Genomic DNA, 21,946 nt, shown 5'->3' on the forward strand with positions numbered 1-21,946 from the left:
GAGATACGACCCAACTTCCTGTTTGATGGCTTGATTGCACATTTTGATTGCCTGTACCGGGTAAACGGTTGTGAAAATCAAACAATCATGTGATGGCCTTTGTGAGGCTTGGTCTGAAGATAATCTCTGCGAAATTTGGTGAAGATTGGACAACATGTGTAGGAGGAGTAGAGAAAAAACATTTTTCAATGAATTCAAAATGGCGGCCGCTTCAATTCGGCTATTATCACAAATGATGATGGGTCACACACGGGACGTCCCAAGATATCATGTAACAAAGGAATCACTTAATAAAGGCAAACAAATCAACAGTTATTGGTCAAAACACATTTTTGCTTCCCGCGGCCACGCCCAGTAATGACATGACACCAAATTCATTGGACAGCCTCAGAAGAGGGTTCCGAGTCATCACACCAGGTTTGGGGTTGATTTCTTAAAGATTGGCTGAGATACGATCCAACTTCCTGTTTGGTTGCTTTGTTGCCAAATTTGATTGGCTGTACTGGACAAACGGTTTTGAAAATCAAATATCCTTTGATAACTTCTGTGAGGGTTGGTCTGATGATGATGTGTGCCAATTCTGGGGAAGATTTGACAAAAATTGAGGGAGGAGAAGCAAAAAAACGTTTTTTCACAAAATTCAAAATGGCAGAAAATCTATATAACCGGAAATTGACGCCATGGTGTGCGTTGAACTCGTCTCGATCCAGGGAATCCAACGGTACCTCATTTTGAATATCGGTCATACGGTTCAAAAGTTACGTGTGTAAACACAAGTCCAACTTTGACCAGTTGGTGGCGCTAGAGTGCTCCAATGAGAGACATGAAACTTGGTGAATATAAAGAGGGGACTGTGCTTAATGAGTGTGCCAAATTTCACAACTTTTTACCATGCGGTTCTAGGGGCTGCCATAGACTCCAATGACAGAAGAAGTGTAATAATAATAATAATAATAAAAGGTAGAATCACTTATGTGGCTTCGCCGCTTCGCGGCTTGGCCACCAAATATAGCTGCAAGCAGCAATGAGGTGGCCAAGCAGTCAAATGACCCATAAAACACTTTAGAAATCCTCAGAACAGGGTTCCGAGTGCATGCAGCAAGTTTGGTGTGAATCCATCAAAGATTTGCTGAGATACGACCCAACTTCCTGTTTGATGGCTTAATTGCACATTTTGATTGCCTGTACCGGGCAAAACGGTTGTGAAAATCAAACAATCATGTGATGGCCTTTGTGAGGCTTGGTCTGAAGATAATCACTGCGAAATTTGGTGAAGACTGGACAACATGTGTAGGAGGAGTAGAGAAAAAACATTTTTCAATGAATTCAAAATGGCGGCCGCTTCAATTCGGCTATTATCACAAATGATGATGGGTCACACACGGGACGTCCCAAGATATCATGAAACAAAGGAATCACTTAATAAAGGCAAACAAATCAACAGTTATTGGCCAAAACACATTTTTGCTTCCCGCGGCCACGCCCAGTAATGAAATGACACCAAATTCATTGGACAGCCTCAGAAGAGGGTTCCGAGTCATCACACCAGGTTTGGGGTTGACTTCTTAAAGATTAGCCGAGATATGATCCAACTTCCTGTTTGGTTGCTTTGTTGCCAATTTTGATTGGCTGTACCGGACAAACGGTTTTGAAAATCAAATATCATTTGATAACTTCTGTGAGGGTTGGTCTGATGATGATGTGTGCCAATTCTGGGGAAGATTTGACAAAAATTGAGGGAGGAGAAGCAAAAAAACGTTTTTTCACAAAATTCAAAATGGCAGAAAATCTATATAACCGGAAATTGACGCCATGGTGTGCGTTGAACTCGTCTCGATCCAGGGAATCCAACGGTACCTCATTTTTGAATATCGGTCATACGGTTCAAAAGTTACGTGTGTAAACACAAGTCCAACTTTGACCAGTTGGTGGCGCTAGAGTGCTCCAATGGGAGACATGAAAATTGGTGAATATAAAGAGGGGACGGTGCTTAATGAGTGTGCCAAATTTCACAACTTTTTACCATGCGGTTCTAGGGGCTGCCATAGACTCCAATGACAGAAGAAGTGTAATAATAATAATAATAAGAAAAGGTAGAATCACTTATGTGGCTTCGCCGCTTCGCGGCTTGGCCACCAATAATAATAAGAAGAAAAGGTAGAATCACTTATGTGGCTTCGCCGCTTCGCGGCTTGGCCACCAAATATAGCTGCAAGCAGCAATGAGGTGGCCAAGCAGTCAAATGACCCATAAAACACTTTAGAAATCCTCAGAACAGGGTTCCGAGTGCATGCAGCAAGTTTGGTGTGAATCCATCAAAGATTTGCTGAGATACGACCCAACTTCCTGTTTGATGGCTTATTTGCACATTTTGATTGCCTGTACCGGGCAAAACGGTTGTGAAAATCAAACAATCATGTGATGGCCTTTGTGAGGCTTGGTCTGAAGATAATCACTGCGAAATTTGGTGAAGATTGGACAACATGTGTAGGAGGAGTAGAGAAAAAACATTTTTCAATGAATTCAAAATGGCGGCCGCTTCAATTCGGCTATTATCACAAATGATGATGGGTCACACACGGGACGTCGCAAGATATCATGAAACAAAGGAATCACTTAATAAAGGCAAACAAATCAACAGTTATTGGCCAAAACACATTTTTGCTTCCCGCGGCCACGCCCAGTAATGACATGACACCAAATTCATTGGACAGCCTCAGAAGAGGGTTCCGAGTCATCACACCAGGTTTGGGGTTGACTTCTTAAAGATTAGCCGAGATATGATCCAACTTCCTGTTTGGTTGCTTTGTTGCCAATTTTGATTGGCTGTACCGGACAAACGGTTTTGAAAATCAAATATCATTTGATAACTTCTGTGAGGGTTGGTCTGATGATGATGTGTGCCAATTCTGGGGAAGATTTGACAAAAATTGAGGGAGGAGAAGCAAAAAAACGTTTTTTCACAAAATTCAAAATGGCAGAAAATCTATATAACCGGAAATTGACGCCATGGTGTGCGTTGAACTCGTCTCGATCCAGGGAATCCAACGGTACCTCATTTTTGAATATCGGTCATACGGTTCAAAAGTTACGTGTGTAAACACAAGTCCAACTTTGACCAGTTGGTGGCGCTAGAGTGCTCCAATGGGAGACATGAAAATTGGTGAATATAAAGAGGGGACGGTGCTTAATGAGTGTGCCAAATTTCACAACTTTTTACCATGCGGTTCTAGGGGCTGCCATAGACTCCAATGACAGAAGAAGTGTAATAATAATAATAATAAGAAAAGGTAGAATCACTTATGTGGCTTCGCCGCTTCGCGGCTTGGCCACCAATAATAATAAGAAGAAAAGGTAGAATCACTTATGTGGCTTCGCCGCTTCGCGGCTTGGCCACCAAATATAGCTGCAAGCAGCAATGAGGTGGCCAAGCAGTCAAATGACCCATAAAACACTTTAGAAATCCTCAGAACAGGGTTCCGAGTGCATGCAGCAAGTTTGGTGTGAATCCATCAAAGATTTGCTGAGATACGACCCAACTTCCTGTTTGATGGCTTAATTGCACATTTTGATTGCCTGTACCGGGCAAAACGGTTGTGAAAATCAAACAATCATGTGATGGCCTTTGTGAGGCTTGGTCTGAAGATAATCACTGCGAAATTTGGTGAAGATTGGACAACATGTGTAGGAGGAGTAGAGAAAAAACATTTTTCAATGAATTCAAAATGGCGGCCGCTTCAATTCGGCTATTATCACAAATGATGATGGGTCACACACGGGACGTCGCAAGATATCATGAAACAAAGGAATCACTTAATAAAGGCAAACAAATCAACAGTTATTGGCCAAAACACATTTTTGCTTCCCGCGGCCACGCCCAGTAATGACATGACACCAAATTCATTGGACAGCCTCAGAAGAGGGTTCCGAGTCATCACACCAGGTTTGGGGTTGATTTCTTAAAGATTAGCCGAGATATGATCCAACTTCCTGTTTGGTTGCTTTGTTGCCAATTTTGATTGGCTGTACCGGACAAACGGTTTTGAAAATCAAATATCCTTTGATAAATTCTGTGAGGGTTGGTCTGATGATGATGTGTGCCAATTCTGGGGAAGATTTGACAAAAATTGAGGGAGGAGAAGCAAAAAAACGTTTTTTCACAAAATTCAAAATGGCAGAAAATCTATATAATCGGAAATTGACGCCATGGTGTGCGTTGAACTCGTCTCGATCCAGGGAATCCAACGGTACCTCATTTTTGAAAATCGGTCATACGGTTCAAAAGTTACGTGTGTAAACACAAGTCCAACTTTGACCAGTTGGTGGCGCTAGACTGCTCCAATGGGAGACATGAAACTTGGTGAATATAAAGAAGGGACTGTGTTTAATGAGTGTGCCAAATTTCACAACTTTTTACCATACGGTTCTAGGGGCTGCCATAGACTCCAATGACAGAAGAAGTGTAATAATAATAAATATAGCTGCAAGCAGCAATGTGGTGGCCAAGCAGTCAAATGACCCATAAAACACTTTAGAAATCCTCAGAACAGGGTTCCGAGTGCATGCAGCAAGTTTGGTGTGAATCCATCAAAGATTGGCTGAGATACGACCCAACTTCCTGTTTGATGGCTTGATTGCACATTTTGATTGCCTGTACCGGGTAAACGGTTGTGAAAATCAAACAATCATGTGATGGCCTTTGTGAGGCTTGGTCTGAAGATAATCTCTGCGAAATTTGGTGAAGATTGGACAACATGTGTAGGAGGAGTAGAGAAAAAACATTTTTCAATGAATTCAAAATGGCGGCCGCTTCAATTCGGCTATTATCACAAATGATGATGGGTCACACACGGGACGTCCCAAGATATCATGTAACAAAGGAATCACTTAATAAAGGCAAACAAATCAACAGTTATTGGTCAAAACACATTTTTGCTTCCCGCGGCCACGCCCAGTAATGACATGACACCAAATTCATTGGACAGCCTCAGAAGAGGGTTCCGAGTCATCACACCAGGTTTGGGGTTGATTTCTTAAAGATTGGCTGAGATACGATCCAACTTCCTGTTTGGTTGCTTTGTTGCCAAATTTGATTGGCTGTACTGGACAAACGGTTTTGAAAATCAAATATCCTTTGATAACTTCTGTGAGGGTTGGTCTGATGATGATGTGTGCCAATTCTGGGGAAGATTTGACAAAAATTGAGGGAGGAGAAGCAAAAAAACGTTTTTTCACAAAATTCAAAATGGCAGAAAATCTATATAACCGGAAATTGACGCCAAGGTGTGCGTTGGACTCGTCTCGATCCAGGGAATCCAACGGTACCTCATTTTTGAATATCGGTAATACGGTTCAAAAGTTACGTGTGTAAACACAAGTCCAACTTTGACCAGTTGGTGGCGCTAGAGTGCTCCAATGGGAGACATGAAACTTGGTGAATATAAAGAGGGGACGGTGCTTAATGAGTGTGCCAAATTTCACAACTTTTTACCATGCGGTTCTAGGGGCTGCCATAGACTCCAATGACAGAAGAAGTGTAATAATAATAAGAAGAAGAAAAGGTAGAATCACTTATGTGGCTTCGCCGCTTCGCGGCTTGGCCACCAATAATAATAAGAAGAAAAGGTAGAATCACTTATGTGGCTTCGCCGCTTCGCGGCTTGGCCACCAAATATAGCTGCAAGCAGCAATGAGGTGGCCAAGCAGTCAAATGACCCATAAAACACTTTAGAAATCCTCAGAACAGGGTTCCGAGTGCATGCAGCAAGTTTGGTGTGAATCCATCAAAGATTTGCTGAGATACGACCCAACTTCCTGTTTGATGGCTTAATTGCACATTTTGATTGCCTGTACCGGGCAAAACGGTTGTGAAAATCAAACAATCATGTGATGGCCTTTGTGAGGCTTGGTCTGAAGATAATCACTGCGAAATTTGGTGAAGACTGGACAACATGTGTAGGAGGAGTAGAGAAAAAACATTTTTCAATGAATTCAAAATGGCGGCCGCTTCAATTCGGCTATTATCACAAATGATGATGGGTCACACACGGGACGTCCCAAGATATCATGAAACAAAGGAATCACTTAATAAAGGCAAACAAATCAACAGTTATTGGCCAAAACACATTTTTGCTTCCCGCGGCCACGCCCAGTAATGACATGACACCAAATTCATTGGACAGCCTCAGAAGAGGGTTCCGAGTCATCACACCAGGTTTGGGGTTGATTTCTTAAAGATTGGCTGAGATACGATCCAACTTCCTGTTTGGTTGCTTTGTTGCCAAATTTGATTGGCTGTACTGGACAAACGGTTTTGAAAATCAAATATCCTTTGATAACTTCTGTGAGGGTTGGTCTGATGATGATGTGTGCCAATTCTGGGGAAGATTTGACAAAAATTGAGGGAGGAGAAGCAAAAAAACGTTTTTTCACAAAATTCAAAATAGCAGAAAATCTATATAATCGGAAATTGACGCCATGGTGTGCGTTGAACTCGTCTCGATCCAGGGAATCCAACGGTACCTCATTTTTGAAAATCGGTCATACGGTTCAAAAGTTACGTGTGTAAACACAAGTCCAACTTTGACCAGTTGGTGGCGCTAGACTGCTCCAATGGGAGACATGAAACTTGGTGAATATAAAGAAGGGACTGTGCTTAATGAGTGTGCCAAATTTCACAACTTTTTACCATACGGTTCTAGGGGCTGCCATAGACTCCAATGACAGAAGAAGTGTAATAATAATAATAAGAAGAAAAGGTAGAATCACTTATGTGGCTTCGCCGCTTCGCGGCTTGGCCACCAATAATAATAAGAAGAAAAGGTAGAATCACTTATGTGGCTTCGCCGCTTCGCGGCTTGGCCACCAAATATAGCTGCAAGCAGCAATGAGGTGGCCAAGCAGTCAAATGACCCATAAAACACTTTAGAAATCCTCAGAACAGGGTTCCGAGTGCATGCAGCAAGTTTGGTGTGAATCCATCAAAGATTTGCTGAGATACGACCCAACTTCCTGTTTGATGGCTTAATTGCACATTTTGATTGCCTGTACCGGGCAAAACGGTTGTGAAAATCAAACAATCATGTGATGGCCTTTGTGAGGCTTGGTCTGAAGATAATCACTGCGAAATTTGGTGAAGACTGGACAACATGTGTAGGAGGAGTAGAGAAAAAACATTTTTCAATGAATTCAAAATGGCGGCCGCTTCAATTCGGCTATTATCACAAATGATGATGGGTCACACACGGGACGTCCCAAGATATCATGAAACAAAGGAATCACTTAATAAAGGCAAACAAATCAACAGTTATTGGCCAAAACACATTTTTGCTTCCCGCGGCCACGCCCAGTAATGACATGACACCAAATTCATTGGACAGCCTCAGAAGAGGGTTCCGAGTCATCACACCAGGTTTGGGGTTGATTTCTTAAAGATTAGCCGAGATATGATCCAACTTCCTGTTTGGTTGCTTTGTTGCCAATTTTGATGGCTGTACCGGACAAACGGTTTTGAAAATCAAATATCCTTTGATAACTTCTGTGAGGGTTGGTCTGATGATTATGTGTGCCAATTCTGGGGAAGATTTGACAAAAATTGAGGGAGGAGAAGCAAAAAAACGTTTTTTCACAAAATTCAAAATGGCAGAAAATCTATATAACCGGAAATTGACGCCATGGTGTGCGTTGAACTCGTCTCGATCCAGGGAATCCAACGGTACCTCATTTTTGAATATCGGTCATACGGTTCAAAAGTTACGTGTGTAAACACAAGTCCAACTTTGACCAGTTGGTGGCGCTAGAGTGCTCCAATGGGAGACATGAAACTTGGTGAATATAAAGAGGGGACTGTGCTTAATGAGTGTGCCAAATTTCACAACTTTTTACCATGCGGTTCTAGGGGCTGCCATAGACTCCAATGACAGAAGAAGTGTAATAATAATAATAATAAGAAAAGGTAGAATCACTTTTGTGGCTTCGCCGCTTCGCGGCTTGGCCACCAATAATAATAAGAAGAAAAGGTAGAATCACTTATGTGGCTTCGCCGCTTCGCGGCTTGGCCACCAAATATAGCTGCAAGCAGCAATGAGGTGGCCAAGCAGTCAAATGACCCATAAAACACTTTAGAAATCCTCAGAACAGGGTTCCGAGTGCATGCAGCAAGTTTGGTGTGAATCCATCAAAGATTTGCTGAGATACGACCCAACTTCCTGTTTGATGGCTTAATTGCACATTTTGATTGCCTGTACCGGGCAAAACGGTTGTGAAAATCAAACAATCATGTGATGGCCTTTGTGAGGCTTGGTCTGAAGATAATCACTGCGAAATTTGGTGAAGATTGGACAACATGTGTAGGAGGAGTAGAGAAAAAACATTTTTCAATGAATTCAAAATGGCGGCCGCTTCAATTCGGCTATTATCACAAATGATGATGGGTCACACACGGGACGTCCCAAGATATCATGTAACAAAGGAATCACTTAATAAAGGCAAACAAATCAACAGTTATTGGTCAAAACACATTTTTGCTTCCCGCGGCCACGCCCAGTAATGACATGACACCAAATTCATTGGACAGCCTCAGAAGAGGGTTCCGAGTCATCACACCAGGTTTGGGGTTGATTTCTTAAAGATTGGCTGAGATACGATCCAACTTCCTGTTTGGTTGCTTTGTTGCCAAATTTGATTGGCTGTACTGGACAAACGGTTTTGAAAATCAAATATCCTTTGATAACTTCTGTGAGGGTTGGTCTGATGATGATGTGTGCCAATTCTGGGGAAGATTTGACAAAAATTGAGGGAGGAGAAGCAAAAAAACGTTTTTTCACAAAATTCAAAATGGCAGAAAATCTATATAACCGGAAATTGACGCCAAGGTGTGCGTTGGACTCGTCTCGATCCAGGGAATCCAACGGTACCTCATTTTTGAATATCGGTCATACGGTTCAAAAGTTACGTGTGTAAACACAAGTCCAACTTTGACCAGTTGGTGGCGCTAGAGTGCTCCAATGGGAGACATGAAACTTGGTGAATATAAAGAGGGGACGGTGCTTAATGAGTGTGCCAAATTTCACAACTTTTTACCATGCGGTTCTAGGGGCTGCCATAGACTCCAATGACAGAAGAAGTGTAATAATAATAATAATAAGAAAAGGTAGAATCACTTATGTGGCTTCGCCGCTTCGCGGCTTGGCCACCAATAATAATAAGAAGAAAAGGTAGAATCACTTATGTGGCTTCGCCGCTTCGCGGCTTGGCCACCAAATATAGCTGCAAGCAGCAATGAGGTGGCCAAGCAGTCAAATGACCCATAAAACACTTTAGAAATCCTCAGAACAAGGTTCCGAGTGCATGCAGCAAGTTTGGTGTGAATCCATCAAAGATTTGCTGAGATACGACCCAACTTCCTGTTTGATGGCTTAATTGCACATTTTGATTGCCTGTACCGGGCAAAACGGTTGTGAAAATCAAACAATCATGTGATGGCCTTTGTGAGGCTTGGTCTGAAGATAATCACTGCGAAATTTGGTGAAGACTGGACAACATGTGTAGGAGGAGTAGAGAAAAAACATTTTTCAATGAATTCAAAATGGCGGCCGCTTCAATTCGGCTATTATCACAAATGATGATGGGTCACACACGGGATGTCCCAAGATATCATGAAACAAAGGAATCACTTAATAAAGGCAAAGGAATCACTTAATAAAGGCAAACAAATCAACAGTTATTGGCCAAAACACATTTTTGCTTCCCGCGGCCACGCCCAGTAATGACATGACACCAAATTCATTGGACAGCCTCAGAAGAGGGTTCCGAGTCATCACACCAGGTTTGGGGTTGATTTCTTAAAGATTAGCCGAGACATGATCCAACTTCCTGTTTGGTTGCTTTGTTGCCAATTTTGATGGCTGTACCGGACAAACGGTTTTGAAAATCAAATATCCTTTGATAACTTCTGTGAGGGTTGGTCTGATGATTATGTGTGCCAATTCTGGGGAAGATTTGACAAAAATTGAGGGAGGAGAAGCAAAAAAACGTTTTTTCACAAAATTCAAAATGGCAGAAAATCTATATAACCGGAAATTGACGCCATGGTATGCGTTGAACTCGTCTCGATCCAGGGAATCCAACGGTACCTCATTTTTGAATATCGGTCATACGGTTCAAAAGTTACGTGTGTAAACACAAGTCCAACTTTGACCAGTTGGTGGCGCTAGAGTGCTCCAATGGGAGACATGAAACTTGGTGAATATAAAGAGGGGACTGTGCTTAATGAGTGTGCCAAATTTCACAACTTTTTACCATGCGGTTCTAGGGGCTGCCATAGACTCCAATGACAGAAGAAGTGTAATAATAATAATAATAAGAAGAAGAAAAGGTAGAATCACTTATGTGGCTTCGCCGCTTCGCGGCTTGGCCACCAAATATAGCTGCAAGCAGCAATGAGGTGGCCAAGCAGTCAAATGACCCATAAAACACTTTAGAAATCCTCAGAACAGGGTTCCGAGTGCATGCAGCAAGTTTGGTGTAAATCCATCAAAGATTTGCTGAGATACGACCCAACTTCCTGTTTGATGGCTTAATTGCACATTTTGATTGCCTGTACCGGGCAAAACGGTTGTGAAAATCAAACAATCATGTGATGGCCTTTGTGAGGCTTGGTCTGAAGATAATCACTGCGAAATTTGGTGAAGATTGGACAACATGTGTAGGAGGAGTAGAGAAAAAACATTTTTCAATGAATTCAAAATGGCGGCCGCTTCAATTCGGCTATTATCACAAATGATGATGGGTCACACACGGGACGTCCCAAGATATCATGAAACAAAGGAATCACTTAATAAAGGCAAACAAATCAACAGTTATTGGCCAAAACACATTTTTGCTTCCCGCGGCCACGCCCAGTAATGACATGACACCAAATTCATTGGACAGCCTCAGAAGAGGGTTCCGAGTCATCACACCAGGTTTGGGGTTGACTTCTTAAAGATTAGCCGAGATATGATCCAACTTCCTGTTTGGTTGCTTTGTTGCCAATTTTGATTGGCTGTACCGGACAAACGGTTTTGAAAATCAAATATCATTTGATAACTTCTGTGAGGGTTGGTCTGATGATGATGTGCGCCAATTCTGGGGAAGATTTGACAAAAATTGAGGGAGGAGAAGCAAAAAAACGTTTTTTCACAAAATTCAAAATGGCAGAAAATCTATATAACCGGAAATTGACGCCATGGTGTGCGTTGAACTCGTCTCGATCCAGGGAATCCAACGGTACCTCATTTTTGAATATCGGTCATACGGTTCAAAAGTTATGTGTGTAAACACAAGTCCAACTTTGACCAGTTGGTGGCGCTAGAGTGCTCCAATGGGAGACATGAAACTTGGTGAATATAAAGAGGGGACTGTGCTTAATGAGTGTGCCAAATTTCACAACTTTTTACCATGCGGTTCTAGGGGCTGCCATAGACTCCAATGACAGAAGAAGTGTAATAATAATAATAATAATAAGAAGAAAAGGTAGAATCACTTATGTGGCTTCGCCGCTTCGCGGCTTGGCCACCAAATATAGCTGCAAGCAGCAATGAGGTGGCCAAGCAGTCAAATGACCCATAAAACACTTTAGAAATCCTCAGAACAGGGTTCCGAGTGCATGCAGCAAGTTTGGTGTGAATCCATCAAAGATTTGCTGAGATACGACCCAACTTCCTGTTTGATGGCTTAAGGCCAGACACCACAGGTTAATAGGGTATTTTTTTTTACTAATAGATATCCCCATTAAACTTCCCAAATTGATTACTTATATTAAGACAATGTTTTTTTGCATTACAAGTTTTCTGAATATTTAAGGTAGATATGCAAAATATATGCAAATGAGGCGCAATATACTTAAATATGCACACATTTCCAGAACTGAAATCTGAACATTGGTTAAAGCTAGGTAAACACTTTTAGTGTCCTTTTGTTGATACTTTTAATACAAAGTTTTTTACAGAGGACATTTTTGATATCTCTTTTTATCACTTCAGAAATCAGAAAATACTCTCAACACTCATAAAAACTCGATTTTCGCCACTTTTTTCAAATAAAATGGCCGATAAATCAGGCTATGAAATATTTATAAACAAACCCTTCTGTAAACTCCTAGACAAAGTAAATAGGAATTTAAATAGAAAGTTTGATCTATGTAAGTACTACAGAAGTGGAGATTTCACGCTCAGAGCATGAGAAAAAACTCATTTTGAGAAAACGGCCTTTAAAAGATATGTGTTGTAAATTTTTATACAAATGTATTTCAAAGCACTATTTACAGACAAAATATCTCATCAAAACCTTAGCAACCACAACAGACAACATCCCAAACACATTAAAACTAAAAATTGAACCAGCATTGGCCTTTAACTGAACAGAACTATAGTCAAACACACGCACCCGCACAGACACACACTGCGACCAGAACTGCCACACTGGTTTGGTGGTTGTCGCATTTATATTTATTTGTTAGCATTTATGTCTGCAGCCTAGCTTTCCATGCCAGCTTCATATGTTGGACCCTCATCCCTTTCTTGCTGATGCCTTTTCACTTTTTTTGCAGTGCTCAGACACTTGCGCCTGTGCTTCATGCTGGTGGTGTAAGCCTCAGCTTTGGATATTCTGAACCGATCAGTTTCCCTCATGGCGTTAACTGTCACAACTGTGCTCTGAAGCCACAACCTCTCCATTACATTTAGCATGGCAGAGGCACCTTCATTAAAAGTGGAGATGGCCATACTGGCTGCTGCCTCAACCCTGCTTTTACCCACAAAAACCGTTTTTGGACACCGTGCCCATATAACAGAGTTGAGGCACTCGTTTGCATTTTGAGTGCCTCCATGCTGCATTCGCTGCAGCAGGCTGTCACTTGACATCCGGTGGTAGACTGGTAGAAGCTGCTTTCCCACCTCACGGGTTAAATAGTTCCCAGCATGCTGCTTGTGGCTACCAGGTGATTCCCCGTTCTCCTCTGCCTTCCTGTACCAACACCAGGAGGGATTGCACCTGGTGTGCAAGGGGTTATCATCTGTGGACATACAGTGGAGGAGACTTGCCCATATTGCTGCCTTCATCCCGTCTACTGAACCCTGGTTATTTATAATTGCCCCCCTGTAATAATTTTGCAAACTTTTGCATTTTTTTGCAGTTAGCTTTCCCAAACCCTTTCCTCCTAACTTTCCCTGTGCACTCAGCTTTCTTAGAGCTGTCCCCATTCGCTTGTGAGCATGATTGATACATTCTAATTTAACAATGTCATGCCCAGGGTATGGGTTCAGTGCAACCACCTCCCTAAATGCTGCACTATCCCCATCTGACAGCATCTCTGTGTACCGCACCTGGTGGCGATTCACCGACCTCGCCCACATCCTCTTAGCGGACTCCTGCTCCATTGCCTTACTTGACCCTGTGAAGTTCTTAGCACAGTCATTGTGAGTGTTCTTCCAACTGTCAAACTCCTGCTCTGTAATTTTTTTTTCTTGCTTGGCATTTTCTTTTAGAGCACAAGCATGGCAGTATGAGGATAGGACCTCATAATCTATTACTAGCCCCGAAAGGAGGTCAATGCAAACACCAATGCCATAATGAGAGGTGAAGCCTCTTTTTTGCCAGGTTCCATCAAAAGACACGCTGATGTTAATGACTGCATCTTCATCCTCCCTCAGCAACTCTGCCACTTCTGGGTCAACATCTGCATAAGCCTGTCTGATCTGCTCCCTGGTCCTGTGCAGTGACTCCAGCCCTCTCTCAATTTCTGCCACTAAAATCAAATGTTTAGTGTATTACTTACTGTTCATTTGGACAAGTGTTATTGTTAAAGTTATGTTTTTGCCACTAAAGTAAAACAAATTATGTGTATTGGTGAGCTATATTATCTAAATATTGTCCACTCTGATATTAAAAGGAAAAGGCTGTGGGGTTTACTGTAAAACTTACTAAATAACACATGAATTATATACTTTATTCATCTGTAAAACAAATTGATGAAGGCTACAGTGGAGCTGTGTGGTTGGTGGGGGATACAACAATGCCTCCTTTCATTAGTAATTGACTTTGTCCAAAGTGCCACATTGTTTTCCACCAGTGAGAGAGATGCATTCCTTTTCCCCTACCACTTTAAGTCTCAGCCCTGTTTCCATAGCCTACCTGTCACTCTCTTGTCGTGTTTCTGATAAGTTTTCAAATGAAGAGCAGGTATCCCTAACACTTTGCTTATTTTCTTGAGCGCAGCATACCCCAACCCTAACTCGTGCGCTAAGAGCACCATTCGCACATTCACGTCAAAGGCAACGTCGTTTCTCGTTCCGTCTTGAAGACGCGTTGATGTGTAAATACTTTTGCGGTACCCATCTCTTTCGCACAGACTGCACTCCAGAAGTAAACTGCTACAAAAGCCTTGATTTTGCGGATCAATATTAATTTTAAGCCCTGTCCCTGCACAATTAGGACAAATTAATCCCTTGACCAGTTCATTCAAACGCGCCACATGAACTATCAGCCACTGCTGTGAGGCGCGTTGTTCACCGCTATCTAACTCTTTTCCTATCGATAATTTTCGCATGGATGCGCTTTGTGAAGGAACTTGATAGTCTTCTTCATTAGACTGTTTAGCCTTTTGTCTGGCAAGTGACAATTGTTGTCTTCTTTTCTTGGTAGTTTTTGTTCGCGCTTCTTTCGGCATTTTGAGATTTAAAAGGTCCCACTGACAGCTAAACCAGGAAGCGTCAGCGCACATCACGTGATGCATTTGAACGAATCAAGTTATCATAAATCGACTCCAGCCAATGGGATTTCTTGATTTGGTCTAACCCCCCGTTTGTACTTTCACGATTGGTTGCTGATACAAAGGAAATTACCATGTTTGGATCGGATAACATTGTGCAGGAGAAAGAGAGCTTTACAACGATACCACGACTGTCATGGTGAAGCAAACGGTCGCGGTACTATATGTTACGTTAGAATGCTAACTTTTGCTGAATTTTGGTGAAATCCACAGGCACAACAAGACAAAGTGCAGTAGAATAAACACTTTAAAATATATTTTGAACGTTTTCTTTCTACTAGTTTGAAAATAGACATGTTGAGGAAGCAAAATAGCTAAGAAAATCAAAATTGACCAGTATACGAAAAACTCCTATTTTTGCCTGCCGTGTCTCGCCTTAATTGCACATTTTGATTGCCTGTACCGGGCAAAACGGTTGTGAAAATCAAACAATCATGTGATGGCCTTTGTGAGGCTTGGTCTGAAGATAATCACTGCGAAATTTGGTGAAGATTGGACAACATGTGTAGGAGGAGTAGAGAAAAAACATTTTTCAATGAATTCAAAATGGCGGCCGCTTCAATTCGGCTATTATCACAAATGATGATGGGTCACACACGGGACGTCCCAAGATATCATGAAACAAAGGAATCACTTAATAAAGGCAAACAAATCAACAGTTATTGGCCAAAACACATTTTTGCTTCCCGCGGCCACGCCCAGTAATGACATGACACCAAATTCATTGGACAGCCTCAGAAGAGGGTTCCGAGTCATCACACCAGGTTTGGGGTTGATTTCTTAAAGATTAGCCGAGATATGATCCAACTTCCTGTTTGGTTGCTTTGTTGCCAATTTTGATTGGCTGTACCGGACAAACGGTTTTGAAAATCAAATATCCTTTGATAATTTCTGTGAGGGTTGGTCTGATGATGATGTGTGCCAATTCTGGGGAAGATTTGACAAAAATTGAGGGAGGAGAAGCAAAAAAACGTTTTTTCACAAAATTCAAAATGGCAGAAAATCTATATAACCGGAAATTGACGCCATGGTGTGCGTTGAACTCGTCTCGATCCAGGGAATCCAACGGTACCTCATTTTTGAAAATCGGTCATACGGTTCAAAAGTTACGTGTGTAAACACAAGTCCAACTTTGACCAGTTGGTGGCGCTAGAGTGCTCCAATGGGAGACATGAAACTTGGTGAATATGAAGAGGGGACTGTGCTTAATGAGTGTGCCAAATTTCACAACTTTTTACCATACGGTTCTAGGGGCTGCCATAGACTCCAATGACAGAAGAAGTGTTATAATAATAAATATAGCTGCAAGCAGCAATGTGGTGGCCAAGCAGTCAAATGACCCATAAAACACTTTAGAAATCCTCAGAACAGGGTTCCGAATGCATGCAGCAGGTTTGGTGTGAATCCATCAAAGATTGGCTGAGATACGACCCAACTTCCTGTTTGATGGCTTAATTGCACATTTTGATTGCCTGTACCGGGTAAACGGTTGTGAAAATCAAACAATCATGTGATGGCCTTTGTGAGGCTTGGTCTGAAGATAATCTCTGCGAAATTTGGTGAAGATTGGACAACATGTGTAGGAGGAGTAGAGAAAAAACATTTTTCAATGAATTCAAAATGGCGGCCGCTTCAATTCGGCTATTATCACAAATGATGATGGGTCACACACGGGACGTCCCAAGATATCATGAAACAAAGGAATCACTTAATAAAGGCAAACAAATCAACAGTTATTGGCCAAAACACATTTTTGCTTCCCGCGGCCACGCCCAGTAATGACATGACACCAAATTCATTGGACAGCCTCAGAAGAGGGTTCCGAGTCATCACACCAGGTTTGGGGTTGATTTCTTAAAGATTAGCCGAGATATGATCCAACTTCCTGTTTGGTTGCTTTGTTGCCAATTTTGATTGGCTGTACCGGACAAACGGTTTTGAAAATCAAATATCCTTTATTAACTTCTGTGAGGGTTGGTCTGATGATGATGTGTGCCAATTCTGGGGAAGATTTGACAAAAATTGAGGGAGGAGAAGCAAAAAAACGTTTTTTCACAAAATTCAAAATGGCAGAAAATCTATATAACCGGAAATTGACGCCATGGTGTGCGTTGAACTCGTCTCGATCCAGGGAATCCAACGGTACCTCATTTTTGAAAATCGGTCATACGGTTCAAAAGTTACGTGTGTAAACACAAGTCCAACTTTGACCAGTTGGTGGCGCTAGAGTGCTCCAATGGGAGACATGAAACTTGGTGAATATGAAGAGGGGACTGTGTTTAATGAGTGTGCCAAATTTCACAACTTTTTACCATACGGTTCTAGGGGCTGCCATAGACTCCAATGACAGAAGAAGTGTTATAATAATAAATATAGCTGCAAGCAGCAATGTGGTGGCCAAGCAGTCAAATGACCCATAAAACACTTTAGAAATCCTCAGAACAGGGTTCCGAATGCATGCAGCAGGTTTGGTGTGAATCCATCAAAGATTGGCTGAGATACGACCCAACTTCCTGTTTGATGGCTTAATTGCACATTTTGATTGCCTGTACCATAGACTCCAATGACAGAAGAAGTGTTATAATAATAAATATAGCTGCAAGGGGTAAATGCACATTTTGATTGCCTGTACCGGGTAAACGGTTGTGAAAATCAAACAATCATGTGATGGCCTTTGTGAGGCTTGGTCTGAAGATAATATCTGTCAAATTTGGTGAAGATAGGACAACATGTGTAGGAGGAGTAAAGAAAAAACGTTTTTCAATTAATTCAAAATGGTGGCCGCATTAATTCGGCTATTATCACAAATGATGATGGGTCACACACGGGACGTCCCAAGATACCATGAGACAAAGGAATCACTTAATAAAGGCAAACAAATCAACAGTTATTGGCCTAAACACATTTCTGCTTCCTGTGGCCACGCCCAGTAATGAAATGACATTAAATTCATTGGAGAGCATCAAAAGAGGGTTCCAAGTCATCATACCAAGTTTGGTGTTGATTTCTCAAAGATTAGCTGAGGTATAATTCCACTTCCTGTTTGGCTGCTTTGTTGCCAATTTTGATTGGCTGTACCGGACAAACGGTTTTGAAAATCAAATATCCTTTGATAACTTCTGTGAGGGTTGGTCTGATGATGATGTTTGCCAATTTTGGGGAAGATTTGACAAAAATTGAGGGAAGAGAAGCAAAAAAACGTTTTTTCACAAAATTCAAAATGGCAGAAAATCTGTATAACCGGAAATTGACGCCAAGGTGTGCGTTGAACTCGTCTTGATCCAGGGAATCCAACGGTACCTCATTTTTGAAAATCGGTCATACGGTTCAAAAGTTACGTGTGTAAACACAAGTCCAACCTTGACCAGTTGGTGGCGCTAGAGTACTCCAATGGGAGACATCAAACTTGGTGAATATAAAGAAGGGACTGTGCTTAATGAGTGTGCCAAATTTCACAACTTTTTACCATACGGTTCTAGGGGCTGCCATAGACTCCAATGACATCAAACAGAAAGAAGCCAAATTTCACAACTTTTTACCATGTAATAATAATAATAAGAAGAAAAGGTAGAATCACTTATGTGGCTTCGCCGCTTCGCGGCTTGGCCACCAATAAGAAAAGGTAGAATCACTTATGTGGCTTCGCCGCTTTGCGGCTTGGCCACCAATAATAATAAGAAAAGGTAGAATCACTTATGTGGCTTCGCCGCTTCGCGGCTTGGCCACCAATAAATATAGCTGCAAGCAGCAATGAGGTGGCCAAGCAGTCAAATGACTCATAAAACACGTTAGAAATCCTCAGAACAGGGTTCCGAGTGCATGCAGCCAGTTTGGTGTGAATCCATCAAAGATTTGCTGAGATACGACCCAACTTCCTGTTTGATGGCTTAATTGCACATTTTGATTGCCTGTACCGGGCAAACGGTTGTGAAAATCAAACAATCATGTGATGGCCTTTGTGGAGCTTGGTCTGAAGATAATCTCTGCCAAATTTGGTGAAGATTGGACAACATGTGTAGGAGGAGTAGAGAAAAAACATTTTTCAATGAATTCAAAATGGCGGCCGCATCAATTTGGCTATTATCACAAATGATGATGGGTCACACACGGGACGTCCCAAGATATCATGAAACAAAGGAATCACTTAATAAAGGCAAACAAATCAACAGTTATTGGCCAAAACACATTTTTGCTTCCTGCGGCCACGCCCAGTAATGACATGACACCAAATTCATTGGACAGCCTCAGAAGAGGGTTCCGAGTCATCACACCAGGTTTGGGGTTGATTTCTTAAAGAATAGCTGAGATATGATCCAACTTCCTGTTTGGTTGCTTTGTTGCCAACTTTGATTGGCTGTACCGGACAAACGTTTTTGAAAATCAAATATCCTTTGATTACTTCTGTGAGGGTTGGTCTGATGATGATGTGTGCCAATTCTGGGGAAGATCTGACAAAAATTGAGGGAGGAGAAGCAAAAAAACGTTTTTTCACAAAATTCAAAATGGCAGAAAATCTATATAACCGGAAATTGACGCCATGGTGTGCGTTGAACTCGGCTCGATCCAGGGAATCCAACGGTACCTCATTTTTGAAAATCGGTCCTACGGTTCAAAAGTTACGTGTGTAAACACAAGTCCAACTTTGACCAGTTGGTGGCGCTAGATTACTCCAATGGGAGACATGAAACTTGGTGAATATAAAGAAGGGACTGTGCTTAATGAGTGTGCCAAATTTCACAACTTTTTACCATACGGTTTTAGGGGCTGCCATAGACTCCAATGACAGAAGAAGCGTAATAATAATAATAAGAAGAAGAAAAGGTAGAATCACTTATGTGGCTTCGCCGCTTCGCGGCTTGGCCACCAATAATAAATATAGCTGCAAGCAGCAATGAGGTGGCCAAGCAGTCAAATGACCCATAAAACACTTTAGAAATCCTCAGAACAGGGTTCCGAGTGCATGCAGCAAGTTTGGTGTGAATCCATCAAAGATTTGCTGAGATACGACCCAACTTCCTGTTTGCTGGCTTTATGGCACATTTTGATTGTCTGTACCGGGCAAACGGTTCTGAAAATCTAAAAATCATGTGAAGGCCTTTGTGAGGCTTGGTCTGAAGATAATATCTGTCAAATTTGGTGAAGATTGGACAACATGTGTAGGAGGAGTAAAGAAAAAACGTTTTTCAATTAATTCAAAATGGCGGCCGCATTAATTCGGCTATTATCACAAATGATGATGGGTCACACACGGGACGTCCCAAGATACCATGAGACAAAGGAATCACTTAATAAAGGAAAACAAATCAACAGTTATTGGCCTAAACACATTTCTGCTTCCTGTGGCCACGCCCAGTAATGAAATGACATTAAATTCATTGGAGAGCATCAAAAGAGGGTTCCAAGTCATCATACCAAGTTTGGTGTTGATTTCTCAAAGATTAGCTGAGGTATAATTCCACTTCCTGTTTGGCTGCTTTGTTGCCAATTTTGATTGGCTGTACCGGACAAACGGTTTTGAAAATCAAATATCCTTTGATAACGTCTGTGAGGGTTGGTCTGATGATGATGTTTGCCAATTTTGGGGAAGATTTGACAAAAATTGAGGGAAGAGAAGCAAAAAAACGTTTTTTCACAAAATTCAAAATGGCAGAAAATCTGTATAACCGGAAATTGACGCCAAGGTGTGCGTTGAACTCGTCTTGATCCAGGGAATCCAACGGTACCTCATTTTTGAAAATCGGTCATACGGTTCAAAAGTTACGTATGTAAACACAAGTCCAACTTTGACCAGTTGGTGGCGCTAGAGTGCTCCAATGGAAGACATGAAACTTGGTGAATATAAAGAAGGGATTGTGCTTAATGAGTGTGCCAAATTTCACAACTTTTTACCATACGGTTCTAGGGGCTGCCATAGACTCCAATGACAGAAGAAGTGTAATAATAATAATAAGAAGAAAAGGTAGAATCACTTATGTGGCTTCGCCGCTTCGCGGCTTGGCCACCAAATATAGCTGCAAGCAGCAATGAGGTGGCCAAGCAGTCAAATGACCCATAAAACACTTTAGAAATCCTCAGAACAGGGTTCCGAGTGCATGCAGCAAGTATGGTGTGAATCCATCAAAGATTTGCTGAGATACGACCCAACTTCCTGTTTGATGGCTTAATTGCATATTTTGATTGCCTGTACCAGGCAAACGGTTGTGAAAATCAAACAATCATGTGATGGCCTTTGTGAGGCTTGGTCTGAAGATAATCTCTGCCAAATTTGGTGAAGATTGGACAACATGTGTAGGAGGAGTAAAGAAAAAACTTTTTAAATGAATTCAAAATGGCGGCCGGATCAATTCTGCTATTATCACAAGTTATCATGTATCACACACGGGATGTCCCAGCATATCATGAGACAAAGGAACCACTTAATAAAAGCAAAAAAATCAACAGTTATTGGCCAAAACACATTTTTGCTTCCTGCGGCCACGCCCAGTAATAACATGACACCAAATTCATTGGACAGCCTCAGAAGAGGGTTCCGAGTCATCACACAAGGTTTGGGGTTGATTTCTTAAAGATTAGCTGAGATATGATCCAACTTCCTGTTGGGTTGCTTTGTTGCCGATTTTGATTGGCTGTACCGGACAATCGGTTTTTAGAATCAAATATCTTTTGATAACTTCTGTGAGGGTTGGTCTGATGATGATGTGTGCCAATTCTGGGGAAGATTTGACAAAAATTGAGGGAGGAGAAGCAAAAAAACGTTTTTCCACAAAATTCAAAATGGCAGAAAATCTATATAACCGGAAATTGACGCCATGGTGTGCGTTGAACTCGTCTCGATCCAGGGAATCCAACGGTACCTCATTTTTGAAAATCGGTCATACGGTTCAAAAGTTACGTATGTAAACACAAGTCCAACTTTGACCAGTTGGTGGCGCTAGAGTGCTCCAATGGAAGACATGAAACTTGGTGAATATAAAGAAGGGATTGTGCTTAATGAGTGTGCCAAATTTCACAACTTTTTACCATACGGTTCTAGGGGCTGCCATAGACTCCAATGACAGAAGAAGTGTAATAATAATAATAATAAGAAAAGGTAGAATCACTTATGTGGCTTCGCCGCTTCGCGGCTTGGCCACCAAA

Source organism: Hypomesus transpacificus, unplaced genomic scaffold (assembly GCF_021917145.1).
Source record: "Hypomesus transpacificus isolate Combined female unplaced genomic scaffold, fHypTra1 scaffold_172, whole genome shotgun sequence".
NCBI lineage: Eukaryota > Metazoa > Chordata > Actinopteri > Osmeriformes > Osmeridae > Hypomesus > Hypomesus transpacificus.